A 26,042-nucleotide genomic window follows, 5' to 3' on the forward strand; every position below is an offset into this window, starting at 1 on the left:
GAGAAAGCATTGGGTGGAGCATGTAGGTAAAGAGCAGTGAGAGGAAGCATGGGGGAATTGGGGTGGGTTTTATGGGGTGTAGGGGAAGGGGAGGGGAACCAGGCAAGGAACCAGGGGAGGCAAAGAGAATGAAACAGAATGTTGCATATTGTTTTCTGAAAGGGTAGTTATGGTAGTTGATTTGGCTTAACTCTCCTTTGTTGAAACAGTGAGGAAGAGGCATGGAAGATATAGGATAAGACTGATGTAGAAGGCAAAAGTCATAAATATTTTTAAAAGATTAATGGAGCAATGCAAAAGCAATATTGCCATTGGTGTATGCTATAGACCTCCTAGACAGAAACAGGAAATAGATGAGGAGTTTGGAAAATAAGTCATATGCCTGGCATTTCAGTATAATAACTATCTTGATAGTGCTAGCCTAGTCCTAGCACAGCAGACACCCCAGACCCATTCTCAAATAGTTTTTAGCTTGATAGGTAGTAACCAGGGATTTCACTTAGATGAACTTCTGAGGCTCATTCATTCTCTCTTTCTCTCTCTCTCTCTCTCTCTCTGTCTCTCTCTTCCCCCCCCCATGTGTATGTATATACACATATATTTATGTTTGTCTCATTCTCTGTCTCTGTCTTTATCTCTGTCTCTTTATCTCTGTTTCTCTCTCTGTTTCTCTCTCTCCCCAAAGCAGAACAGCTAACAGTTTCTTGACTTGTTTTAATGAAAATTTCACCCTTTAAAAAATGGAAGTAATCAACAGAAGGAAATTTTGTTCAGGATCTGATTCACACTAACAAGGAGAAACTGATTTACAGGGGATGGAAACAACCAGAACCTTGGGGAGAAGTGATGACTCCATCTTGGAGTTTGTGATAGCAGAGAGGGAGACCAGGCATGATCTGACATGTACCCTAGATCTTAGGAGAGCACATTTCAGAGAGTTCAAAGAAAGGATAGGTAGGAACCCACAGGCAAAAATTCAACAGAGCAAATCAGTCTCTGAGGGATGGGAAGTTTTAAAAAATTAAATTCTGAAGACACAAAGAGAAGCAGTTCCAATGAAGAGAAAAAGGGAGAGTTGTCTACAGAGACTGACATGGATGCATGGGGAAATCATCAACTAACTTAAAATTTTAAGAAAAAAAACATAGAGAAGATCTAAGAAGGGCAGATAACAGAAGCTGAATACAAAAATGTAGCATGGTCCTTTAAGAATAATGTCAGGAGTGCAGACACTCAGAAGGAGCTGAGGCTAGAAAGGAAAGTGAAAGATATACATACATACACACACACACACACACACACACACACACACACACATACACACACAGACATATGAATGAATATATATGTATATATATTTAAGCTCCAGTAGAGGAATAAGGAGGATCAAAGAACAGCTAGGATGACTACTCAGTATAGATGGGAGGATGATTAATGACAATGGACAATAAACAAAACTCTTTCTCTCTTATTTAGCTTCTAGTTTCTCAGTGAAAGAGAACAAACTTTGGATTAGAAAATACAGAAAACTAATAGCAAATAGTTAGTTGATGCCCAAGATGACTAGGGAGATAATAATAAGAGAACTCATCTGTCTTTCATAAGTTCAGGTCACAGCCTCAAGTGAACCATGCTCTAGGACAATAATAATAGTAATAATCACATATTAGGGCAAGTAGGCAATGCAATAGATGAATCGCTGGGCCTGGAGTCAGGAAGACCTGAATTCAAATCTAGCCTCAGACACTTACTAGCTGTGTAACTCTGGGCAAGTCGCTTAACTTCTGTTTGCCTCAGTTTCCTCATCTACAAAATGGGGATAATAATAGCACCTATCTCCCAGCATTGTTGTGAGGATCAAACGAAATAATTTTTAAAGAGCTTAGTGCATAGTAAGCACCATATAAATGTTACCTATTCGTCATTATTATCATTGTGGTGGTTGTTTTACAGGGTGTCCCAAAAGTCTTGGTGCAGCTCTAAGTTTTCATCACTTCAGAATTATAAATGCTATGAGCTTACAAAAACGGAGTTTGAAAATCTAATTATTTACATTGAAACTCCAAATGGAGTCACAAAGAGTTGGACATGACTAAAAATCAACTGAACAACAACAAATATTTACTCATGTATTATTCATGACAAGCCCGGTAGATACAATTGTTGAATCATTCTAGCTATTTTTGAAAAATTTTTGAGAACTAGAGGAACCACAGGATTGTCCCAATTTTCCCAAGTTTGTCTTGAATTTTTAAAAAGGGAAGAGAATGAACACTATGCAACAGTTAGCTCACAAAATTATGGCATGTATTACAAAATGTACAACTAGTGAATATCTATAAAAATAAGCAGTGACCAAAAACAAAAAAATAAAAAAAGAAGCAGTAACCACAAAGAGCCAACATGGCTTCATCAAGAATGGCTTATGTTTCACTAAATTTGTTTTCTTTTTTTGACAAGATTTTCAGACTGATAGATCAAGGGAATCTGGTCGATATGTCAGTCAGTTAGTCAACAAGCATTTATTAAGTGCTTTTTACATGCCAGGCACTGAGCAAAGTGCTGGAGATACAAAGAAAAGCAAAGCATGGCCCCTCCTCTCCAAGAGCTCACATTGTAATGGGGAAGACAAATAAATACTGAGGTTGTTGTTGTTCAGTCATGTCTAACCCTTCATGACCCCATTTGGGGTTTTCTTGGCAAAGATACTAGAGTGGTTTGCCATTTCCTTCTCCAGCTCATTTTATAGAAGAGGAAACAGAAGCAAACATGGTTAAGTGACTTGCCCAGGGTCACACAGCTAGTAAGTGTCTGAGGCCAGATTTGAACTCAGGAAGATGAGTCTTCCTAAATCCAGGCCAGGCACTGTATTCACTGCACCACCTAGTTAGTCAAATAACTAGATACATATAAGATATAGAGGGAGCATGCATTAGCATCTGGAGGGATTAGGAAAGGCCTCCTATAGAAGGTAGGACTTGAGATTACTTTTTTTATTTTTAAATTTAATGTTTTCCCCAATTACACGTTAAAAACAATTTTTAACATTCTTTTTAAAAAATTTCTGAGCCCAAATTATCTCCCTTCTTCCCCTCCCACTCTCACTGAAAAGGCAAGCAATTTGTTATAGGTTATACATGTGCAATCATGCAAAACATATTTCCATATTAATGTTGTGGAAGAAAACAGACAAAAAAAAAACAAGAAAAAGAAAGTAAAGAAAAAGCATGCCTCAGTAGGCATTCAGACTCCATCACTTCTTTCTTTGGAGATGGATAGTATTTTTCATCATAAGTCCTTCTGAATTGTCTTGGTTCATTGTATTGCTGAGAATAGCTAAGTCATTCACAGTTGATCATCATACAATATTACTGTTACTGTATACAATGTCCTACTGGTTCTTCTCATTTCACTTTGCATCAGTCCATGTAAGCCTTTCCAGGTTATTCTAAGAGTATCCTGCTAGTCATTTCTTATAGCACAATAGTATTCCATAACGAACTTTTGCAACAATTTTTCAACCATACCCCAACTGATGGACATGCCCTCAATTTCCAATTCCTTGCCACTGCTAAAAGAGCTACTATAAATATTTTTGTACATATAGGTCCTTTTCCTTTTTTAAATCTCTTTGGATACATACCTAATAGCGGTATTGCTTGGTTAAAGAGTATGCATGGTTTTATAGCCTTTTGGGCATAATTCCAAATTGCTCTACAGAATGATTGAATCAGTATACTACTTCACCAAGAGTACATTGGTGTCGACTTGAGATGATTCTTAAAGAAATCTGGGAAACAAAGAAGTAGAGATGAACATGCCCCAGATTCTAAGCTTAGAGGATGGCCAATGTCCCCAAAGTATTGGCTGTGGGGAAGGGACAGTCCCCTCAAGGACATTTCCCTAGGTCAGGACTAGGTCTGGCCAAGACATGCAATCAGGATATGGAATGCTGCTTTGAGGAACTGCAAGAAGATCATAGTTGGACCATAAAGTGCATAAAAGGGAGTAAAATGTAAAGCAACTAGAAAGTTAGGAAAGGGCCAGATAATAGGGATCCATTTGAGCTTACTAAGTGGGGGGCTGGAATGGCCAGACCTTACATTTTAGAAAAACCACCTTGGCAGCTGAGTGGAGATTTTAGCAAATCATTTGATAAAGTCTCTGAGGCTATTCCTATGGAAATATGGAGAGATGGGATCTAGAAAAGATCCCAACTCAGTGGGTTCAGAACTGGTTAAATAACCAGACCCAATGGTTCAATATTAACTTAAAAACAGGTCTTCAGGAGAATCTCCCAGGATTGGTACATGCCCCTGTGCTAATTAATATTTTTGTCAATGAGGTGGATAAATGCACATGCTAGTAATGTTGGCAAGTCCCAGGGGTGACCAGTTTCCTATCCAGGCTGACATCATGTTCTTTTGGAAACCACAGCTCTCAAAATTCAGTACAAGTCTGAATCAGGAGATGATATTACCTAAGAAGTCTAGAGAGAGGTTAAGGGCCTAAAGTACCATACAAAAGTTGAAGGAAGAAGGAAGATGCTAAGGAAATGGCTGTAGAGTTATGGGGCTGACCCCAAACTTAGTCTCGTCCCACCAGGGATTGTGGAAATTAAAGGTTTGTTGTTGTTGTTGTTGTTGTTTCTCCTTTTCTACTGAGGCCAGACTTCCAAAAATCTTTACAACAGGATTGTGGTCCACTGTTGAGGTTTCTGCACTCTTGCCAGCCCTAGATTTTGGCCCCCAGATACAACAACCCTCAGATACTTCACCCCTTCTGGGCCAGGAAGCAGAACTGTGTGATCCTGAGCACTCCACTGCACTACAGAGATAACAGTGAATGGGATGAGATATGACAACTTTTCCTGGTGAGCCAGTAGACAAGCTGGAGGGTAGCACTGTCAGACCTCCAAAGAGAGCAGTTTGTATTTGAGCCCAGAGGTAACAGGGAACCACCAGAGCTCATTTAGCAATTAGAGGGAAATGGTCAGACCTACCTACCTACTCTTTTAAAAACCCACCATGGCAGCTGAGGAAATAAACGTGATTCTGGCAGTTGTATAAAGATAGATTAGAAGAAATGGAGACTGCCTAAGAGGTTATTAAAAGGAGTTAGACAAGAGGTGATGAGGGCCTGAACTAGAGTTTTGACCATGTAGTTGGCAAGGAGATGGATGTGAAAGAACAGGAGAGACATCATGGTGTAATGAATATTATTGGACTTGGTATCAGGAAGCCTTGGGTTTGAATCCTGTGTCAAACACTTATCAACGGTGTGACCTTGGGCAAGTTATCTAACCTCTCTGGATCTCAGTTTCCTCATCTGTAAAATGGGCAGTCAGTAACCTCTAAGGTCCTTTCCAAATCTAAATTTATGATCCTGTGTAGAGATAGAATCAATCAGACTTTGCAACTAATTGAATGTGGGAGTTGAGGAAGAGGAAAAAGTCAAGGGTGACTACGAGGTTTTTAGACTGGGTGACGGACCATGGTGAAGTCAATATTAATGAGGTTTTGCTGCAATAATTAACCTTATTATTTGGTCCATGGGTCAAAGCTCTGACTAGCATAAACCTATAAAAGTCTCACATGCGTTTATGTGGGAGAAGGAGGAGCCATCTTCCCCGGTGCAGGTGCTCAAGAGGGATTTTATTCCTTCCCTGTATTAGAGAACATGATTTGAACTCATCAGTTTGCATCCAGCATCCATACACATCTTCAGAAACAATTTCCTTTAAAAAAGGATTTGCTTCTAAGTTCCTCAACAGCATTTGTTGAGCCCCCTCTGTAGACCAAGTGTCTGAATTACATTTGGGAATTCAACAATTAATTGTAGTTTGTTCTGAGCGTGAAATAAGCTCAATTCTTTGCTGCATGTGGAGAAACAGAGCTAATTCTCCTTTTTTTGCCTCATGTAAAACCGAGCATTGAGGATAATCAGCTGAACACCTCTCAGACACCTCACCCAGCTTCCCCTCACATATTTTGCAAGAATTGAGAAAAACCCAACAGGACACTGAGAGGCAAAGAAGTATAATGCAGAGCATTCCCAGCATTGATACTCTTTCTAAACATACCCCCAATACCCTCCAGTCTGTTTATACAATGGAGTCTTAGATCTTCCAGCTATGTGAACCTCTGTTTTAGTCATGTTGGGGATAGTGGAAATGAGCCAAATCAAACACTCCCCTCCAGTATTTGCACTGGCCAGTTTCTTGCTCTGAAGAATTAAGCAAAATTAGTGTTCTTTGACTTAGAGAGATAAGCTCTTCCCTAACTGCCCAAACCATCATTACCACCAATGATAACACAGAACCTCAATGAGCTTCCCACTCAGCTCAGACTAAAAGGTTGGGTTGGTATCTGACTCATTCTGAGCAACAGTTGGACTTACTGATTTTTGTCCCAGTAGTGGAATGACATAGTGTGGAGGTAAACCAAATGGCCAGAAGGAAGAAAGAGAAGGGAACAGGGTGTCCGAGAAGGAGGTGTGCCATCAAAGACTCCAAGTTCAGAATGACTCCAAGGTCAAAAAGCCTTCTGAGAGAAGGGAATAAAATGACCTGGGGTGGGGGGCCAAGACAAGCCTGCACTACACCGAGAAGAACAAGAAAATGGCTCATTTGTGTAAGGAGTAACAGCATGTTTCAGAATCAACATGGAACTTGAAGACAGGAAGACCTCTGCTTACATCCTGCTTCTGACATCAGTGTTGGGACCAAGGAAGCCAGACTGGAGAGAATTAAGAAGAGAAAAGGGGAGGAAGTGGAGTCACCCAATATAGATGGCCTTCCCAAGGAGCGTGAGTGTGGGTGTTTGTATGACATGTGTGTATAGTGTGTCTGTCTGTCTGTGTGGTGTGGGTGTCTGTGTGGTGTGCGTATGTATGCTGTGGATGTGGGTGTGGTGTGTGTGTATGATGTGTGTGTGTGTGTGTGTGTGTGTGTGTGTGTGTGTAGACAAAAGAAGGAGACAATGGAGATAAAGAGATTGAAGACGAGAGAAGGGAGTAAATGATCCATAGAGAAGGGTCCTGGAGGAAATTATCTCAAAAGTTTCTTCTGGCTCCAAATCTAGGAGTCTGAGTATAACCAACAAATGAAAAGTCATGAAATCAAGAGCACAACTTGGAGAGGACAGCCTTGACAAGAAAGCAGGCACTCTCTAAGACTAGAGGAAAAGAAGGGCAGTTAGGTGGTATAGTAAATAGAGCACCAGCCCTAGAGTCAGGAGGTGCTGAGTTCAAATCCAGCCTCAGACACTAGCTATGTGACCCTGGGTGAGTCACTTAACCCCAAATGCTTCCAAAAAGAAAAAGACTAAAGGAAAAAAGGACAAGAGAAGACAGCAAAATTTTGAAGAGTGGGGAAAGGGAGATAATAAGGGAACTGATGTCCTATGCCATAATAAGAGAAACCAAATCATTGGAGGGGCAAAAAAGATAAGGAATAGTATGGGGATTTTAAGAGAGAAAGAGAAGGTTTGAAGCAGTTGCTTGGTTTTGTTTTGTTTTTTAATAGATATCTTAGAAAGATTTCCTCAAGTTTCTTTCCAATAGCATCAAGAGAGCTATGGACATCATCTAAAGGTTGAGGAAATCAAAATATTTCATCCTTATCTTTCTGTCACTGAAAGGAGTTCCTGTTGTCTTTTTTGACCTTTGTAAGCTTGAAGGCTGCCTCATTCTTATCTTAGTCACTCCTGAGTGTTTCTTGTTAACACACACATACACACACACACACACACACACACACACACACACACAGCTCCATAATCTAACTTATAATTCCATGATTGAGGTACTTTGGGTGAACTGGAGGGTGAGTGGTCAATGCTTGCCAACACTTGTTTCTGGTTCCTCTCTACTCCTTGCCCAATGCACTATGGAACAAACATCAAAATAGATCAAAATTCACAAAATTTTAATAGCTAAGAAGAGAAAAAACCAAAGAATCATTTTTCAGCTCAAAATGGTGTTTCAGTGAAAAGCTCACGGGAATTCTTGAAGAGGCTGGCTTTAGCCCCAAGAAGGACATAAGCCTCTCTTTTGCAATTATCTGCCAGCTTCTTCTGACACATCCAGGGACACAATCCATATACCACTTATATCAAATTCATTTCAGCCCACATTTTTATTAATAGTTTTATTATTCCCTTTTCAATCTTAAATTTCTGATGACACAGAAGTAGCTTCCAAAGCTATCCCTCAGCTAATAGGTTCAGATTAGATTGCCCTCCTATTACTCTCCCTCACAGTAGTAGATATACCTCATTTCGCTCTTATGACCTATAGCACTTGCCATAAGTCCTTCATGACTTATATCAGTGTTGAGATTCCATAAAACAGTGGTTCTCAAAAGTTTCCATCATCTACCCTACTTAGAGGACTCTTGTGGTCCCATATTCATCATCTCTGAGGTCATGGGAGTCAATTCTTCAAAAAATAAGCTTAATCAGATAGATCATATCCATACAAGCAAAATAAGACTCAGAACAGAACTCTGAAAAGATAGAGGCCCCTCCCAAAAAGCAAAGCTTTCTATTAAGCATTGAACATAGTCAAGACTAAGTAGGATATTCTGCAGTCATCATCATCATCACCACCACCACCACCACCATCACCATCATCATCATCATCATCATCATCATCATCATCATCATCATCATTTCCTGTGGTTCTTCACAATTCTGTATAACTTTCAATGTGCAGTCTCAGGGACAATTCTCAGGCACGGCCCAGACCTCCAATGGAGTAGAAGCTTTCTTCCTTATTGGATAATTGGATAATTCCGTCTTATTGGACAGAAGTCCTCACAGAACAATAAATTTAGTTATAAAGGACCTTAATGGCCATCAAGGCCAACACCTTCATTTTACAGGTGGGGAAACTAACGCACGGAGCACTTAAATGACTTGCCCATGGTCACATAGCTAGGAAGTGTCTGATGAAGGATTTGAACTCAAGTCTTCCTGACCAGGAGTTCAGTACTCCATCCACTACACTTTGCAATTACCCTGCCTAGGTAAATCAACAATCAATCAACCAATACACATCTGTTAAATGCCTACTAAGTTTCAGTCTGGGCAAGGGGGGCATCTCCAGTTGTTCTGATCTATATATTTCCCTGCACCCAGATACCTCTGGAGGAGAAATTAAGGCTGGTGACTTTGCACAGCCCTCTCTCTCTTAAATCCAATTCACTTGCAAATCACAGCATCACCTTCCTGATGTCATGGTCCAAGAATGAAGGACAAACAACAACAACTAAGTTTCAATCACTTAACCCTGTTTGCCTCAGTTTCCTCATATGTAAAATGAGCTGGAGAAGGAAATGGCAAACCACTCCACTGTCTTTGCCAAGAAAACCCCAAATGGGGCCATAAAGGGTCAGAAATGATCCAAACAACTGAACAACAACAAAATGTGTAAAGTGCTTTTGGTGAGACTGTTAATTATCTCCACTTTATCCTGTACATATTGTGTTTGTCCATAACTGGTTGCATTCGTCTGCCCCGTTAGAGTCTTGGCTCCTTGAGAGCAGAGACTGCTTTTGCCTTTCTTTGTATCCCTGGTGCTTAGCACAGCACCTAGCACATAGTAGGCCCTTAGTAAAATGTTTGCTATTTCCCCTTGCTACTTCTCCTCCTGACTTTTAGCCTCACAAAGGCTTGCCCAAAGATTCCTCCATTCCTAAGAGAATCCCAGTCCTCGACACCAAGTTCAGATATGATGACTACAGATCTCATTGTCTTTTCTCCCAGGGACACCAGAGAGGGGTGTCCCCTGAGCATGTGAGGTCATTTATTTTTCAGTTTTCATGCTTATTATGAACATCACAATCATGAACCAACACAACTATTTGAATTTACAAAGAAAAACAAAAAAGGGATTATGAAAGAAACTTGTTTATAAGTGTATATTAAACAATGCAGTGATAACAAAATTGCCTTACTTATGTACCCTTTACAATTTCCATCAATCTTCTTTTGTGTCAGGTTTTAGTATTTCCTTATCTTGTCTTCACTTGTCTTCTCACTCGCTCAAGAACTGACATATCACTCCAATGTCTCTTTTAAGTCCCATAGGATCTTATGAAAGAAACCGAATGATTATTCAAATCACCCTCAGTCCTAATCAGCCATATGTAAGGGGTAGGGGGTACATGGCAAGACGCATCATTCTTGGGAGGTTGGGGACAAAAAGAAGGAATATATCTCATACTGGAAATACCTTCCCAGCCTTCTTATACCTTACTCGCCGTCACATCTTCTTCAGTTCATTGACATTCATTGACACTGGCTTCCTTGATGTTCCACAAACCAAACAGTATATCTCTGCTACTGGCACTTTCTCTGGCTGTCCTCCATGCTTGGAATCCTCTCCCTCCTCTACTCCACCTACAGATTTCCTTGGCTTCCTTTAAGTCCCAACTAAAATTCTGTATTTTAAGGGAAGCTTTTCCTAACCCCTCTTAATTCTATTGCTTTCTCTCTTTTAATTATTTCCTCTTTATCCTGTACATAGCTTGCTTTGTATATATTTGTGGCATGCTGTCTCCCTCTCCAGATTGTAAGTTCCTTGAGGGCAGGGGCTGTTTTTTTTTTGTCTCTTTTGTGCTTAGCACAGTGCCTGGCACATACTGGTGCTTAATAAATGTTTATTGTTTGATTGATAATACTTATACTACCTACTTCATCGAGTTTCTATAGTATCAAGTGAGGTAAAATGTGAAAGTGCTTTGGAAATACAAAGCACCATATGAATGAAAGCTATTAAGAGATGCATTATAAACCATGAAGCATTGATAGCAATAATAAATACCATCTATATTATTAATCACATATAATTGTTAATACTATATGCCAATCTTTATTAATAATAACTATTGGTAGTTAATAATGACATAATAATATTGTATCTAGATAAGTGATTTCATTAGCATGAGGAATTCTTTGTGATAAAACACCCTTTATCAATACAAATTGGCATCGTCTTTGCAACTTATTGTCTTAGAGAAAGTTGTGTGGGATACTGAGAGGTCATGACTTCTCCGAAATCACGCAGCCATTATGTGTCAAAGGTCACACTTTAACCTAGGTCTTCCTGAATCTACAATCTGCTCTCTATACGCTATACTGCCACATTGTTATTATGTGGGGTTTATACCCTAGCTAATTCCATTAATAATGAGAGGCTATTGATTAGAATGAAAGAAAAAAAGACAGAGAGCTAGGGTCAAGGATAGCAGGGTAAAGACAAGGAAGATAATGTAGGAAAGGGTTAAAAATCAATGCAGAAGAGTCGAGGGAAAACGATGTAAATAATTAAATGAGCCATCTGTCACCATTCCATGTAGTGTCACTTGTCCATACTCCCAGATTTATCCATTCATTATTGCCACTTCTCAGAGTAAAGTTAGCAGGCTAGAATCATCTGACCCTGGTGCTCCCATCATTCCTAGCACATAGAGAGGAGGAGAATATAGTCTATAAGGCTTTGAAACACACCTCCATTGCTTAATACCTATGTAATCTTGAGCAAGTCACTTAGCCTCCTTGGGCCTCAGTTTCTTCATCTATAAAAAAAATAGAGTACTGGAATAGGATAATCTTTCATTTCTCTTCCAGTTCTAAATCTATTTTCCTATGACCCAATAGTATAGGAGGACTGAACTCCCTCCATTAGTGCACTATGGGCTCATTACTCCACCACCAAAGATGTGGCTCACGCTCCATAAATCCGTATCCCAGACCACCTGACAGATCTACAGCAATTTCATCAGTCTAATCTTCTACCCTACAACCCTCAGATTCCATGACCTTATTACTATTTCTCACCCCATAAGTGTTACAGCCCACACAGTGAGAATTACTACCATATGTTAACAGTCCTAACATCGGCTGCAAAATTCTCATTCTGCAACATCATCCCATTCTCCACAACATCTCCCCTTGGGATGGGAAGAGCTAACAGCTCTTGATAGCATGCCCTACATAGGTTTCAAAAAAAAAAAAAAAAAGAAAAGACAGAACAGTGAACTTCCCATGATTAGAATAGAGAAACCCACAGTTAAATAATATCAGTACATGATGTCTCTTAAGGAGGTTAGGCCCCACTAATCCCTCTGGAAGTTTCATCTGTGTATATTGTCTTCACCTCATTAGCGCTTCACTTCACTTATTAAATATTGAAGACATAAAATGGTTCTCTTTGGTGTTGAGAGGCTGGGTTCTTGTTCTTCAGTGTGATGCTGTGTATCCTCCCGAGAAAGTCCGGCCAGCCATGCTAATTGCTAAAAGATTCTTCACACGTTGCTCTTTCTTCATCAGCCCAGGAAAACAGCCTCCTCGGTAGTGTTAGTGGGACAGAGATTGGTTGCTAAGAGTCTCAATGATAATAGCAATTAATTGTTCACACCATAAAAAGGACATTTAATGAGATGCCCAGGAATACAACCCATATCTTTGACCCACTGCACAGTCTACAGAGCTGAACTAGTTGGGGAAGAAATGTGAGAACCACAGAGCTTTAACTGGTTACCTAGTACCTCATTTTGTCTTTAGGAAAGACCAAGTCCCATTTCACAGAACTGGAAATTATTTTACCTGTGGGTGGCCAACCCATGACTCATGGCCAACAATAATGGACTACAAAGATGTTATTTATGACTAATGGAGAGAAACCCCCAACAGAAAGCTATGCCAAGCATCCACTCACTTTTTAGGCATGCATAGGTATTTGAAAAATATTGAGAGATTGCCTCTAATATTGCTGAAGAAAAGGGCACTCTTTGTGGTATGATGGCTTCTTTTTCTATGCTGGTTCTGCTGAGCTGTTGCCCAAGCCTTCTTTTTTATATTTTTATGTCTCAGACTGTTGCTGTTGTGAAATTCACATCAAATGGTTCTATTGACATGGGTGCAAAAATCATATTGGATATATAACATATATCTAATTACTATATATTATATGTCATGCATATATAATATATAGAGAGAGAAATAGAGTAGATAGATAAATACATGCTAGATATTAGTTATTTATGGCATATTAATTTATATTAATGTTTCACTAAGACTTGAGTCTTTTAAAAACATTCGTAGATTTTACACTTTCTCCTTCTTGTGGGGTTTTAGCATAATTAATTGAGTTTAAGAAGCTAGAAGTTATATTTTTGGCTCCATGTTGGCATTTCCCATACAACATGTAAAATTGGAATTTTTGCACAAATTAAAATCTAATCTTTAGAGGTGTTAGAATAGTGACCTACCAACACTTTTTCGGATTTTCACTAGGCGGTTCCAAAGTTGGAACTAATGAGCCTTGTTCAAAAACAAGAAGCATACAATTCCCCTCACACAATGACTATGGCAAATTCAACTGAGTTTTGAAATGGGAAACCTCAGGGGGAGACCTCAGGATTTGAGACACAAAGTCAGACTCTGGACTCCTGCCGTTCAGTGAAAAGATGGAGATCCTGAGATATACAGGTCTCTTATTAAGAGACTAGCCAGGTCAAGAAGCAAGGTAAGGCCAGGCTATAGAGGAGTCTACATGGAGTGTGGCTGCATACTTTAGGGGTGCAGAGGCTGAGAGGGAGGAAGAAAGTGCCTCTATCTAGTAGTTTCCTATTTTAACTAATTATTTTTCCTACTAGGTGGTAAACTCAGTTGTTCCCATCTACTGAAGAAATACAAATAGTGTTAGCACCCTCTACATTTTCACCTTTAGGCTGAGTACAGCTCTGGACCCATATTACAAAAAAAAAAAAAGGTTGGGCAGCCCTAAGAAGCATTTGTTCACCTTGGGCAAGTTTGAAAATTATATCTACTTGTTCCCCAGGTATGACACCCCCCACTGGAGGCTTGGACCTTTCCCTCTAACAAATGCAACTTAATTTTTCACTAAATAAATATTTCTATTTCATGGAATAAAATAAAATGGTGTTAAAGATATAAAAGCAGAGTGATTCAGTGGAAAGAACTTGGATTTAGATGTAGACAACCTGGGTTCAAATCCTGTCTCTGTCACTTCTTACCTATGGGATTACAGGCAGATCATTCAATCTTCCTGGGCCTCAAGTTCTTTCCCTGTTGAGTAATGGGGTGGTACTCTACAGTCTCTTCCAGTTTTACATCTATAATATACATTTTTTGTGCATCCTCAAAAGCACAAATCTTCGGGGCAGCTAGGTGGTGCAGTGGATAGAGCACCGGCCCTGGATTCAGGAGGACCTGAGTTCAAATCCAGCCTCAGACACATAACACTTAACTAGCTGTGTGACCCTGGGCAAGTCACTTAACCCCCATTGCCCAACTAAAAAAAAAATTTAAAAAGCACAAACCTTTGTCCTGTTTCACCACCCTCTCTGTTACACCGTAAGCCATAGCCTTCCTTGCCAATCCCTGGTGCATCTCTGACTTCATATCTAGTTCATCACCCTCCCTTTACATGTGAAAAATGGAGACCCAGAGAGTTTAAGTAACTTACCTAAGTTCACACAAGTAATTAGTAGCAGAACTTGGATGAGAACTAGGCATCCCAATTCCCAGGTCGGTGTACTTTTTTTCTATACTGATTAAAATACTACTAACAACAACAACTCATGTGTATATGGTCAAACCTCGGACAAATGAGATGTGGAAATACCAAAATTTCTTACCCTTCTATCCCAATACTATGCAACCCAAACTGTTTACCCCAATTCAGCTTTTAGCCTGATTTGACTTTATATAAACAGGGTCTGCCCTTGTGGTCAGAAAGTCAGGAAGATCTGTATGATAGAGAAGGCATGAGGGTCCCAAGCCGTGAGAGACTCACCAGTGAACTGACTCCAGAACTATTCATCACCATCTTCGACTTGAGCATTAAAACTGCTTCCCTAGGCTGTGGAGATGCAGATGTTACTAGGTGAGGAGCCATGAAGTTGTGATGATAGAATGTCATTTCACAGAAAAGAAGGTTACATGAACAGAAGAGAGAACTGATGATCCTACAGTACTGTGCTATGCTTTCCTCAATCACATCTAGTACAACAGGTCTAGCTCTGAGTGCCAATACTGGTTGTTGAGAAGCTGGAACCTGAGGTGGGGGTTGGGATCAGGGGGACCGGCAAGCTGAAGGGCGAGGAGGCTTAAAACCATGTCTTATGAAGGCTTACATGGTTATGTGATCATTGTGTTCAAATATTTGAGGGGTGGTCATGTGGAAGGATTTTTTCCTTGCAAAGCAGATAATCTGTTTCCCGGACTATCTAAGAAGAATAGTATCATAGACTTAGAACCAGAAGAATACTTAATGGCCATTAACTCCAACTCTCTACTTTAATAGATGAGTAAAGTGATACTGTCAGAGGTTAAGTGATTTGCCCAGGGTTATGTCACTACTGCTTAAAGCAGGATTTGAATTCAGAGCTTTCTGACACCAAATTCATCCCTCTAAACATTTATCTCTTCTACTCAAAACCTTTCCAACATGGTAAGAACTCTCAGAGGGCAGAACTAGGGTCAGTGGGTAGAGGTTAGAGAAATTATTATTACTATTGTTGTCATTGTTGTTGTTAATAATAATAATAATAGCTAGCATTTCATGGGTCTTTGAGGTCAATGAAGCATTTTACAAATATTATCTCATTTTATCTTCACAACAATCCTGGGAAGTAGGTGCTATTGTTATCCTCATTATACAGATGAACAAACCGAGTCTGAGAGACAAACAGCTAGTACACATCTGAGGTCAGATTTGAACTCAGGGCTTCCAATTCCAGGCCCAGTGTTCCATCCACTGTGCCATCAAAAGTGGAATTGCACTTCAATCACTGGAGGTGTTCAAGCATAGCCAGGGTGGCTACTTAGGGGTATTATAGAGTGAATTCATGTTTCAGATAGGGGATGGCTAGAAATCAATGGCTCTATGAGATGTGAGTGGCCCTGAAGCCAATGACAGTTAAAAGGGGGAGGTTTACAATGTTGCCAGAGCAGGAAGAAAAAACATTGTGTGATCATAGGCCCGTAGACTTGGAGCTAAAAAGGACCTTAGAGGTCATTAAATGCAACTGTCTCATCTTACAGATAAGGAAACTAAGGACCAAAGAGATGTATTCATGGTTATACAGATAGTAAGTGGCAAAAGCAAGATTTGAACCCACAGCATTTGACTCCATAACCATTCTTTCCATTATACCTATCTAAGTTTAGAATCTGAAGAGGATTGTGAGTTTGGAAGGTAAGAAAGAAAGAATGGCTGAATGATAATGGACTTGGAACTCTCAAGTAGAAAAAACTTTGGCCACAGAACTAAAAGAGGATCAAATATTAAGGGAGTAGGTAGTAAGTAAATGGTGAATGATAAGACACATTGACTGGACTATCAGCAACCTCATTAGTGGATGTGATTCAGTGTGTTTAGGCTGCCCACATCCCTAAAGTTTAAGTAGTATCATTAAGTTGTGCCTCAGATTCGGAGACATGCATGCATGCATGCACACATGTGTGTGTATGTGATGGCGTGTGGCATCTGGAGCTGTACAGAAGAACTACTGCTAGAGAAAAAGGGGAAGAGGAAGGAAAAGAGGAGGTGGCAAGGAAAGGAGGGGAAATGAGGATGGGGGAAGGAACAGAGAAGGGGACAGGAAAGAACAAAGATAGGAGAAGGTATCAGGAAAGGTAAAGGCCAGGTCCCCAATGTACTTCCCTTGAAGAAAACTTCTCCCTTTTGTCCTAACAAATTTGCAGTGATGGTTTATAGAGAACTTGGATTTTCCAGGAATGAGATGGGAGTCCTTCTTATCTTTCCTATTCACAAAAACATAATCTAAAATTTTATTATGGCATGCAGGTGATTCTGGACTATTTGTTAAATGCTGTACCGGTGGAATGTAAACTCTGAGAGTTCCTACCATGTTGGAAAGAATTTGAGTAGAGGAGGTAAAGGTTTAGAAGGATGAACTTGGTGTCAGAAAGCTCTGAGTTCAAATTCTGCTTCAGACACGAGTGATGTAACTTTGGGCAAGTCACTTAACCTTTGACAGTGTCACTTTACTCATCTATAAAATTAAAGAGTTGGAGTTAATGGCCACTAATGTTCCTTCTGTCTCTGTCTATGATACCATGGTCCTAGACAGTCCTGAAAACAGATTATCTGCTTTGCAAGAACCTTTCTAACTAAGTATGAAAAGGCCCCATTATCACTAGGTTGACCATTAGTCAATTAATTATTTGTCAATGGTAACCCATTAAATGAAGAAAAATATAAAATAACTCCTAGCCCTGTGGGGCCCCTTTCCACCTCTATAATAACAGTAGCAGAATGATGGTAAAGGAGTCAGGGAGTGCGTATAATCACATCATTTTTGCCATCTGTATACTTTAACTTAGCTCTTGGTACTGGAAATGTACAGTCCTTGTCCAGTGGCCAGCAAGTGGTTGTACTATTAGAGAAAGCGAATTATATCATTTTGGATATCTTTGTTTTAAATAAAACTAGAATACCAAAAAAAGTTGCAGGACAATGGATGGATGAGACACAATTTCTTCTTAGAAAGTCAAAGAAAGAAGTTGACACAGTTAATTTTGTCATGTGTCCAAAGGCAAAACAAAACAAACAAACAAAACCGTCATTTTCTGGATCATCTGATAGTAGTATTCTTATTATTAATAACTTTGTATTTCATATTTGATGATAGTTTTTCATCTCTCCTTCTGAAAAGTGTCCTCATCCTCTGAAAGCTTTTTGGGAAGTGACTTTTAGTCATATTTTTGCTTCAATTTCCTATATATCTTGACTATCAGACACAGCAGATATATGTGAGAAAAAGATTTCTTAACACAATGCCTAGAAAATAGTTGGCACTTAATAAGTGCATTTTGATGGATTGATTCATGACAAGCATTTGCAAAAGGGACACCATGAAGATAATTTCAGCTTATGTGACAAAAGCTTTTGTTGCAAGGACAAGAAAGAAGAAAAATTCTTTGAAGTTTTTTCTGAGAATCTCCAAATTAAATAATCATATGTGTTAATACTTGGTAACTTCAGTGCAAATGTAAACATATTGAAAGGACAGTGAAAAATGTGTTGGGAAATGTAGTTCAAGAGCAAGAAACAAAAGATGTCAGAGGCTAGTAGGCTATATAAAAATCTCCTCCCTATATATCGTAATTTATTTTTTTAGAAAAAGGGTCAGGACCCAGAAACAATTAAGCAAAGAACCCCAGTGCTTGGTGAATACAACAACACAAACTCAGTTGGGGAAAGAACTCCCCATTCAATAAAAATTGCTGGAAAAACTAGAAAGCAATTCAGAAAAAAAAAAGGCTGAAGCCATCATCTTATAGCATATACCACAATAAGCTCCAAATAATCAACTTCAAAACAAAAGGGAGCCTCATTTACAAAAAAAAGAAAAAAGAAGAAAAAGAAAGCCAAATGGAAGTAGGAACATTTCACAAATATGGTGAAGGAGAATTTTTTCTAACTAAACAAAGCATAAATGTGATCACAAAGGATAAAATCAATCAGCTATATAAAATTTAAAAGTTCTTGAATGAACAAAATCAATGCAGCTAGAGTAAGAGGAGAAACTGTCAAGGATGAAAGCACCATCGAGCACTATAGGCCATCTACAAACGTTAGCTTAGCTCTTATACTCATAATGTGAAATCCTTGTCCAGTGACTAAGAGTGATCATACTATTAGAGATACTGAATTCTATCATTCTTGACATTCTTGCTATAAATAAAACCAGAATACCAAGGGAAGTTGCAAGTAAAGCAATTACAAGCACTCTCTCCTTCCTAAGGCTGTTGTAAAGAAATCTAACTAAAAGCAAGATATTACCACTTTTGAGGGCTCCTCAAAAGCAATATAGATAGTAAATACAAGTCTTTAGTTCCCCTCAGAAAAAAATAAAAAAATAAATAAAAGGACTCACAGGAACCCATAGACTGTCAAAGCCACTGTTCCCTCTCCGTGGAGGGAACTTTCCCTTAAGGCCCTATCACCATTCTAGTGTGAAGGCTCCCCCAGCAGAGAAACATACTTAGGAGTACTACAGAATCAAACCATCTGACCTGCATCTCCAGCTTTGCTCCTCCACATCACATCTCCATTCTTATTGCTCCTTCGGCTCTATAGATCACGTGGCTGCTCCTCTTCTCTGTAGGAGCAATTGTGTCTAAGAACTCTACTCCTGTGCAGTTGCTGCCACCTCAAGGATTATATGATTCCCCTCATTTCCTGAGATAAAGTGGTTTTCCTTTGGTGAATTCTACATCTTTAAATCAAGAGCTTCTACCACAGCTTCTTCACAGCTGATATATCTGAGACTGAGAGCCTTCCCAGGGAAGGTTTTTGGATAAGCAGGCTTCCCCTCCCCCTGGGATTCAAGTCCTCTCTCAAGCTGTAGTCCCTGTCTCAGACTTGGCCTCTGTCCTTTCTGCATTCAGCTCTCCTTGTATGTTATCATAATTCTCATTCTGTTTCTGTGGTCTCTAGACCCACTGTTATAGGCCATATCCAAGGGTCAGGCATTCCCTTGTGGTGTCAATGGGTAATCATTGCTGTTTGTCCTTCGTACTTGAAGAGGATCAATGACATCATGATGTTGGGATTAAGGTATAGTGTGTTTGTGGCTGTGTAAAATAATAAAATAGTGGATGATGGGTGATGACTTGTGCATGAATTGGATTTAAGTGAGGCAGAGTTGTACAAAGTCATTAGCCTCACTCTCTCTTCCAGAGGCATCAAAGTCCAGTAGCAGGACAAAAGTCAAGACGACAAGTAACGGCCCAGAATGCATTGGATGCTCTCGGTATCTTCAGTGTCTGAATAAGCTTTAAGCCCACAGCGTTCTCGCCTGCAAGACTTTTTAAAATTTTGTACATTTTAGTGCTTAATCAAACACTACCTTAGACTGTTAACTATTTCACATCTCAGACATTATTTACTCCTCAACTAGACTGAATGAACTCTGAGGGCTAGGGCAAGGTCTAATACTTCTTTTGTGTCTCCCACAGCATTTTGAATAGTGCCATAAACACAGTAAGTCCTCACTGAATACCTACTCTTGTCCTTGACTCCTGGGAAAAAAGTCAGAAGATGAAATAACAGAGAATTGGTGAAGATCCTTTTAGTGCTCAGAGTATTGGTTTTCATTTAGCTTGTTGTATATTGCAGTCCTTTGTTCAACAAAAAAAGAAAAACAGATATTATGAGTGTAGTGGCAGCATATCCCTAGCTGGAAGGCATGAAACTTATAGTACCCAGGGCAATCCTGGACACTAAGTAGATATAGTAAATATTTTCTAAGTTAATTTGAGATTAGGACTAAGTCGCTGGTTCTGACTCTGTGGATCCCTTAATAGCATCACAAATCTAGTATTAGATAGGCCTTTAGAGGTCATCTTGTCAAAACTCCTCAACGATCACATGACGACGCAGAGACCAAGGGGAGTTACCAAAGGTCATGTAGTAAATTGTAGAGCTGGGATTCAAACCCAGATCCTCTAACATCAAATCCAGCCCTTTTCCTTAGCAATATACTGCTTTCAGTTTCCAGTATTGTTGGTGTTGTTCAGTTGTTTCAGTTGTGTCTTACTCTTCGTGACCCCATTTGGGATTTTCTTAGCAAAGATACTGGAGTGGTTTCCTTCTCTAGCTCATTTTACAGATGAGGAAACTGAGGCAAACAAGGTCAAGTGACTTGCCCAGAGTCATGCAGCTACTAAGTGTATGAGACCAAATTTGAACTCATAAAGATGAGTCTTCTTGATTCCAAGCCCAGTGTTCTATCCAACGTACCACCTAGCTGTCAGTGAAAGAGCCAGTGAGGGGAAAATGTAAATGAATTGATGTAATAAATGTGCTAAATAGGACTAATAATAATAATAATACAGTGACCAAAAAGTAACAATTTTTTTGGCAGCAAGAAAACGGATGGATGATGTTTCAGAAAAGAAAATGCTTTTTTCACAGACCTAAATACTACCTCATATGAGAAACACCCATTGTGGGAACCGCCTCCACCAACACAGATTAATAATATATCTCTGACTTAGTAGTTAAGTCCTAGGCAGTGACTAAGGCACACAGAGGCTGAAGGGCAGATTTGAACAGAGGTCTTCCTGACTCCAGACTCAATATGCTATCCACCAGTCCACAGTACCTCTTATAAACATACAAAGGAAAGGGAAATGTTCTGAAAAATAACAACAAAAATAACAAATTTAAATAATTAGGAAAAGGAAACTGTTAAGAGCTATCTAGTTACATCACTCAGAACTGGAAACTAAAGGATCAATAAATCAAGAATTTATTAAGCTCCTGCTACATCATTAGATAGGCAGCTAGGTGGCACAGTGGATAGACTGCCAGACCTGAAGTCAGGAAGATTCATCTTCCTGAGTTCAAATTTGGCTCAAACACTTGCTAGCTGTGTGACCTTGGGCAAGTCATTTAACCCTGTTTGCCTCAGTTCCTCATCTGTAAAATGATCTAGAGAAGGAAATGGCAAACTACTCCAGTATCTTTGCCAAGAAAACCCCAAATGGGGTCACAAAGATTTGGATACAACTGAAATGAGTGAACAAAATATAATTAGATATTTAAAGACAAAAGTCAAACCGTCTCTGCCTTCCAGTAGTTTACACTGTAGTGGGGAGACAAATTGTACACAGATAAATGCTAAACACATGCAAAGCAAAAAACCTAAAACCTTGTGAAGGAAGGTACTGACATCTGGGGGAGGACCTGGAAAAGCCTCCTATGGAACTTGACACTTAAACAGCCATCAAGGAAGACAGGGATTCCAAGAGGCAGACTCAAGCAGAGGATTCTTGGCCTAGCAGAGAGCCGGGGGAAAGGCAAGGAGAGAGGACTATCATACAGCAAAGGGGCCAATGTGGCTGGACCTTGGAGCACGTGGACGGGTGCAGATTCTGAAGAGCTTTAAATGTCAAACAGAAAAGAACACCAATTACATTTTACTTCCTTGTAGAAGTTGTTAACCTCAAAAATAAACCCAGAAAAACAAAAACTATATTTTGTAGAAGTTATTAAACTTGGGACAGCTAGGTGGTGCAGTGGATAGAGCACCGGCCCTGGATTCAGGAGGACTTGAGTTCAAATCCGGCCTCAGACACATAATACTTACTAGCTGTGTGACCCTGGGCAAGTCACTTAACCCCATTTCCTAGCCAAAAAAAAAAAAGTTATTAAACTTAAAAATAAACCCAAAGAAACAAAATCTGTACTCATATATATAAATACACACATACACGTATTTTTTTAATTTTTATTTTCAATTCCAAATTCTCTCTCTTCCTTCCCCCTCCCCCATCGATGGAGGTGGCAAGAAATACAATATCCATTATATATATGAAGTCATGCAAAACATATTCATGTTTTTTTTTTTAATCACCAGAGTTATCTAACTCATTAGTGCTAGCACACAAGCATCCTGAAATGCCTTTGTCAAGAGGTCTCAAAGACACAACCAGAGTGCTTAGGAGGCGAGCCCCCTTGCTGTTGGAATAAAAAGTACAGTGCATTTGGAAGGCTGCCTAGCAGATATCATCCATCATTTTGTTCTTGTTAGAATTTGTTATTTCATATCAAACTACTGATCCATCAGGGCTGATACTCTGCCTCCTGTGCCTGGTGCTTTGGGGGCAGGGTGCTTGGGGGAAGGGGAGGGAAAGGGAGAGGGAAAGACTTCAGCATGTTTCTGACCAAACACACAATGTCATTTTTAAATAAAAATTTCTTGCTGGCTTTTCGCTGCTCTACAAAGTATGACATTTGATCCCTCCACAAATGCTCTCACTCACCTATGACTACAAAGAAAGTTGGTCAAAACAAACAGAACGAAATTTCACATGGGTAAGGGCAGAGGAGTACATCTGTCAGGGAAAACACAATTGCACAGATACAACATGATGAAGAATTGGTTTGGTGCAAAAACAGCCAAGAAAGGTAGTCAAGGGATCAGCTGAGTAACAAGCTGGCTTTGAGACAGCAAGGTCCTACTTTATAGTTTTAAAAGCCAAAAGAATATCAGGATGCAAATACAGAATCGAAAGGGAGAATAATCAAAGCTGACATTTATATAGTGCTTTATGCTTACAAAACATGTTATATACATTCTCATTTGATCCTTACAGCATCCTTGTGAGATGGGTAGTATAAATCTTATTAGTCTCATTTTTCCTATGAGTAAATAAGGCTCAAAAAGATTAAGTATTACTTGTCCCAAATCTCACAGCAAGTGTCTCCAGGTAGGACTCAAATCCAGGTGTTCTGATTCTACAATTGTTGCTCCTTCCACCACACCTTGTTACCCCTAGTGGAACCTCCCCAATACACAGGCATACCTCGTTTTATTGTGTTTTGCAGGAATTGTGTTTTTTTGCAAATTGAAGATTTGTGGCAACCCTGCGACAAGCAAATCTATCAGGGCCATTTTTCCAACAGCATTTGCTCACATTGTGTCTCTGTGTCACATTTTGGCAAGTCTCACAATATTTCAAAGTTTTTCATTATTATTTTATCTGTTATGGTGATCCGTGATCAGTGACCTTTGATGTTACTTTTGTAATTCATTTGGGGTACCACAAACTGTGCCCATATAAGAAATTAATCAATAAATATTGTGTGTGTTCTGACTGCTCCACCAACTGGCCATTACCCCCCTCGGGTTTCCGTATATCCTGAGACACAGCAGTATTGAAATTACCTTATTGTAATTGTAATTGTAATTACCTTACAATGGCCTCTAAGTGGTCAAGTGAAAGGAAGAGCCAATTGTTGGGGCAAACTTCATAGTTGTCTCATTTTAAGAAATTGCTACAGTCACCCCAACATTCAACAACCACCACTCTGATCAGTCAGCAGCCATCATCACTGAGGCAAGACCCATCTGCAAAAAGACTGTGATTCACTATGGTTAGCTTTTTTTTTTAGCAAAAAAGTATTTTTAATTGAGATATGTACTTTTTAAGACAATAGTATTGCACACTTAATAGACTACAGTATAGTGTAAACATTACTTCTACATGCCCTGGAAAAGTAAAAAATTCATGTGACTCGCTTTATTACAATATTCACTTTATTGTAGTAGTCTGGAACCAAACCTGCAATGTCTCCAAGGTATATGCCTATACTCATGTTAAGGAGGTATATCTACCCCCATGGTTTTGGGGGAACTACATCTCCCAGAGGCCCATATACTAGATGAGTAGCTTGCAGTACTGCCCCCCCCAACCAGGTTCATAGAAAGACAGGAATCTCAATTTCAGTAGGATGAGGATAGAAACCAAAGTAATAGAGATGGAGCAAACAAAAGAAAATGGCAAACCATCTCATCCATGCAAGTGCTAGCAGCAAGAGTCAATTCCCTGCAAAAGTGGCTAGTTTATGCTGGTGATAGACATCCTCAATAGAAATGACCTCAGGATGCTTTCACCATCCTTGGCAGAATATTTGTGGTATAAAGAGATACAGTTAGAAACCAAGAGAAAGACAGAAGACCTAGGGAATCAGGAGTGGGGAACGTGGCATGGAGGCCATGTGTGGCCCATCCCTTTGGATTTAGTCAAAGGGCCGCACTTGAGGACTTAGAAGGCCACATGTGGCCTCAAGGCCACAGGTTCCCAACACCTGAGGTGTTTGGAGCTCCCTTGCCAGAGGGAACAATACCTGTGTCCTTCCTGCTTCAAGACTGAGAGAGTAAGATTCTACTCCTCACGTAGGAACACCGAGGGAGTGACTGAAATTGTCCGAATCCTTCTCCTATTGTGTTGAAGTTGTGGAGAGACCAGAAGCAGAGTGGACCAGTAGCCTCCATTTCCTGGTGTTGTAGAAGCTAATAGCCTTGGGTAATGGAAGGTAAGAGTGTTTGCTGTTCAGTTCCACTTCTTTCTCTCTTCCCCTATGTTTTTAATAATGTTTTTTGCTTTACTTTACTTTAGACATCATATGTTTTATTCTGGCTGGGTCAGGGGAGAGTCAGTGGAAATGGGAGCTCAGGACCTATAGTTTGAGATAGCTAATCAGCCCTTGCCGGCCATGGACCTGGGAGCAGTTTTCAGCAGACCATGGTAAGAGGTCCTAGGGCTATACTCAGCTTGAGTCATAAGCTTACTAGAAGACTATATCTCATTGTAAGCTGCATAAAGAGAACTTGAAGAGGGTTCCAAATGATTAAATAGGTGGAAGGTCATAGAAATAGAGCTGGAAGGGACTTTGTATGTCATTGAGTCCTAGCCCCTAACTTTATAAATTGGGAAACTGAAGCTCTGAGAAGTAAGCTGACTTATCCAAGTCAGGCAGCAGGAGGTACAGTTGATGTCAGAATCCAGGGCCTGTAACTCCAATTCTGAGGTTCATTCTACTGTGCCATACTGTCTCTCAATAATATTAGGAAATAAATGTGAGGAAAGAATTAAGAAAGTGGGGCTATTTGGCCTGAAATTAAAAATCCCATACAAGAATAGTCTCCAGGAATTTGATTATGTATGGAATACATTTTTATTCATTTGAGATTCTTTCAATATTTTGTTTGGGGCAGCCAAACAAAGGTCGATAGCCACATTGACTTCAGTAATATTGCCTCCCCTGTTTAAACAGGCTATTTCAGCTGAATTGTTGTCAGTTAAAGATGGTCTTGTTCTTACTTACACATTTTCTGTGATTGCAGGAAAAAAGAAATTGACATTTTCCTCTTCTCTTTTGCTTCTTCATGCATCAATACCTGGCCTTGAAAACCCTTGATGGCCTCTTCTCAGAAGCCCTTCCTAATCGATCAACACATATTTATTGCACTCCTACTAGGTGCCAAGCACTTTACTAGTTGCTTCAAGGAATACCAAAAAAAAAAAAATAGAAGGCCAAGAATAACAGGGCCTCCAGAGTAAAAAAAGTGCTTTCCTTTCTTGCTTCAGGCTATTCCAATTTTTTTCCTGCAAATCTATCAACCACTCAGGTCTAATCCAGACCCAGGCAACAGCCAGTATCCAGCTGCCCACCCACACCTATCAACC

The sequence above is a fragment of the Vombatus ursinus genome, unplaced genomic scaffold, assembly GCF_900497805.2.
Source record: "Vombatus ursinus unplaced genomic scaffold, bare-nosed wombat genome assembly UNPS02001419.1, whole genome shotgun sequence".
Taxonomy (NCBI): domain Eukaryota; kingdom Metazoa; phylum Chordata; class Mammalia; order Diprotodontia; family Vombatidae; genus Vombatus; species Vombatus ursinus.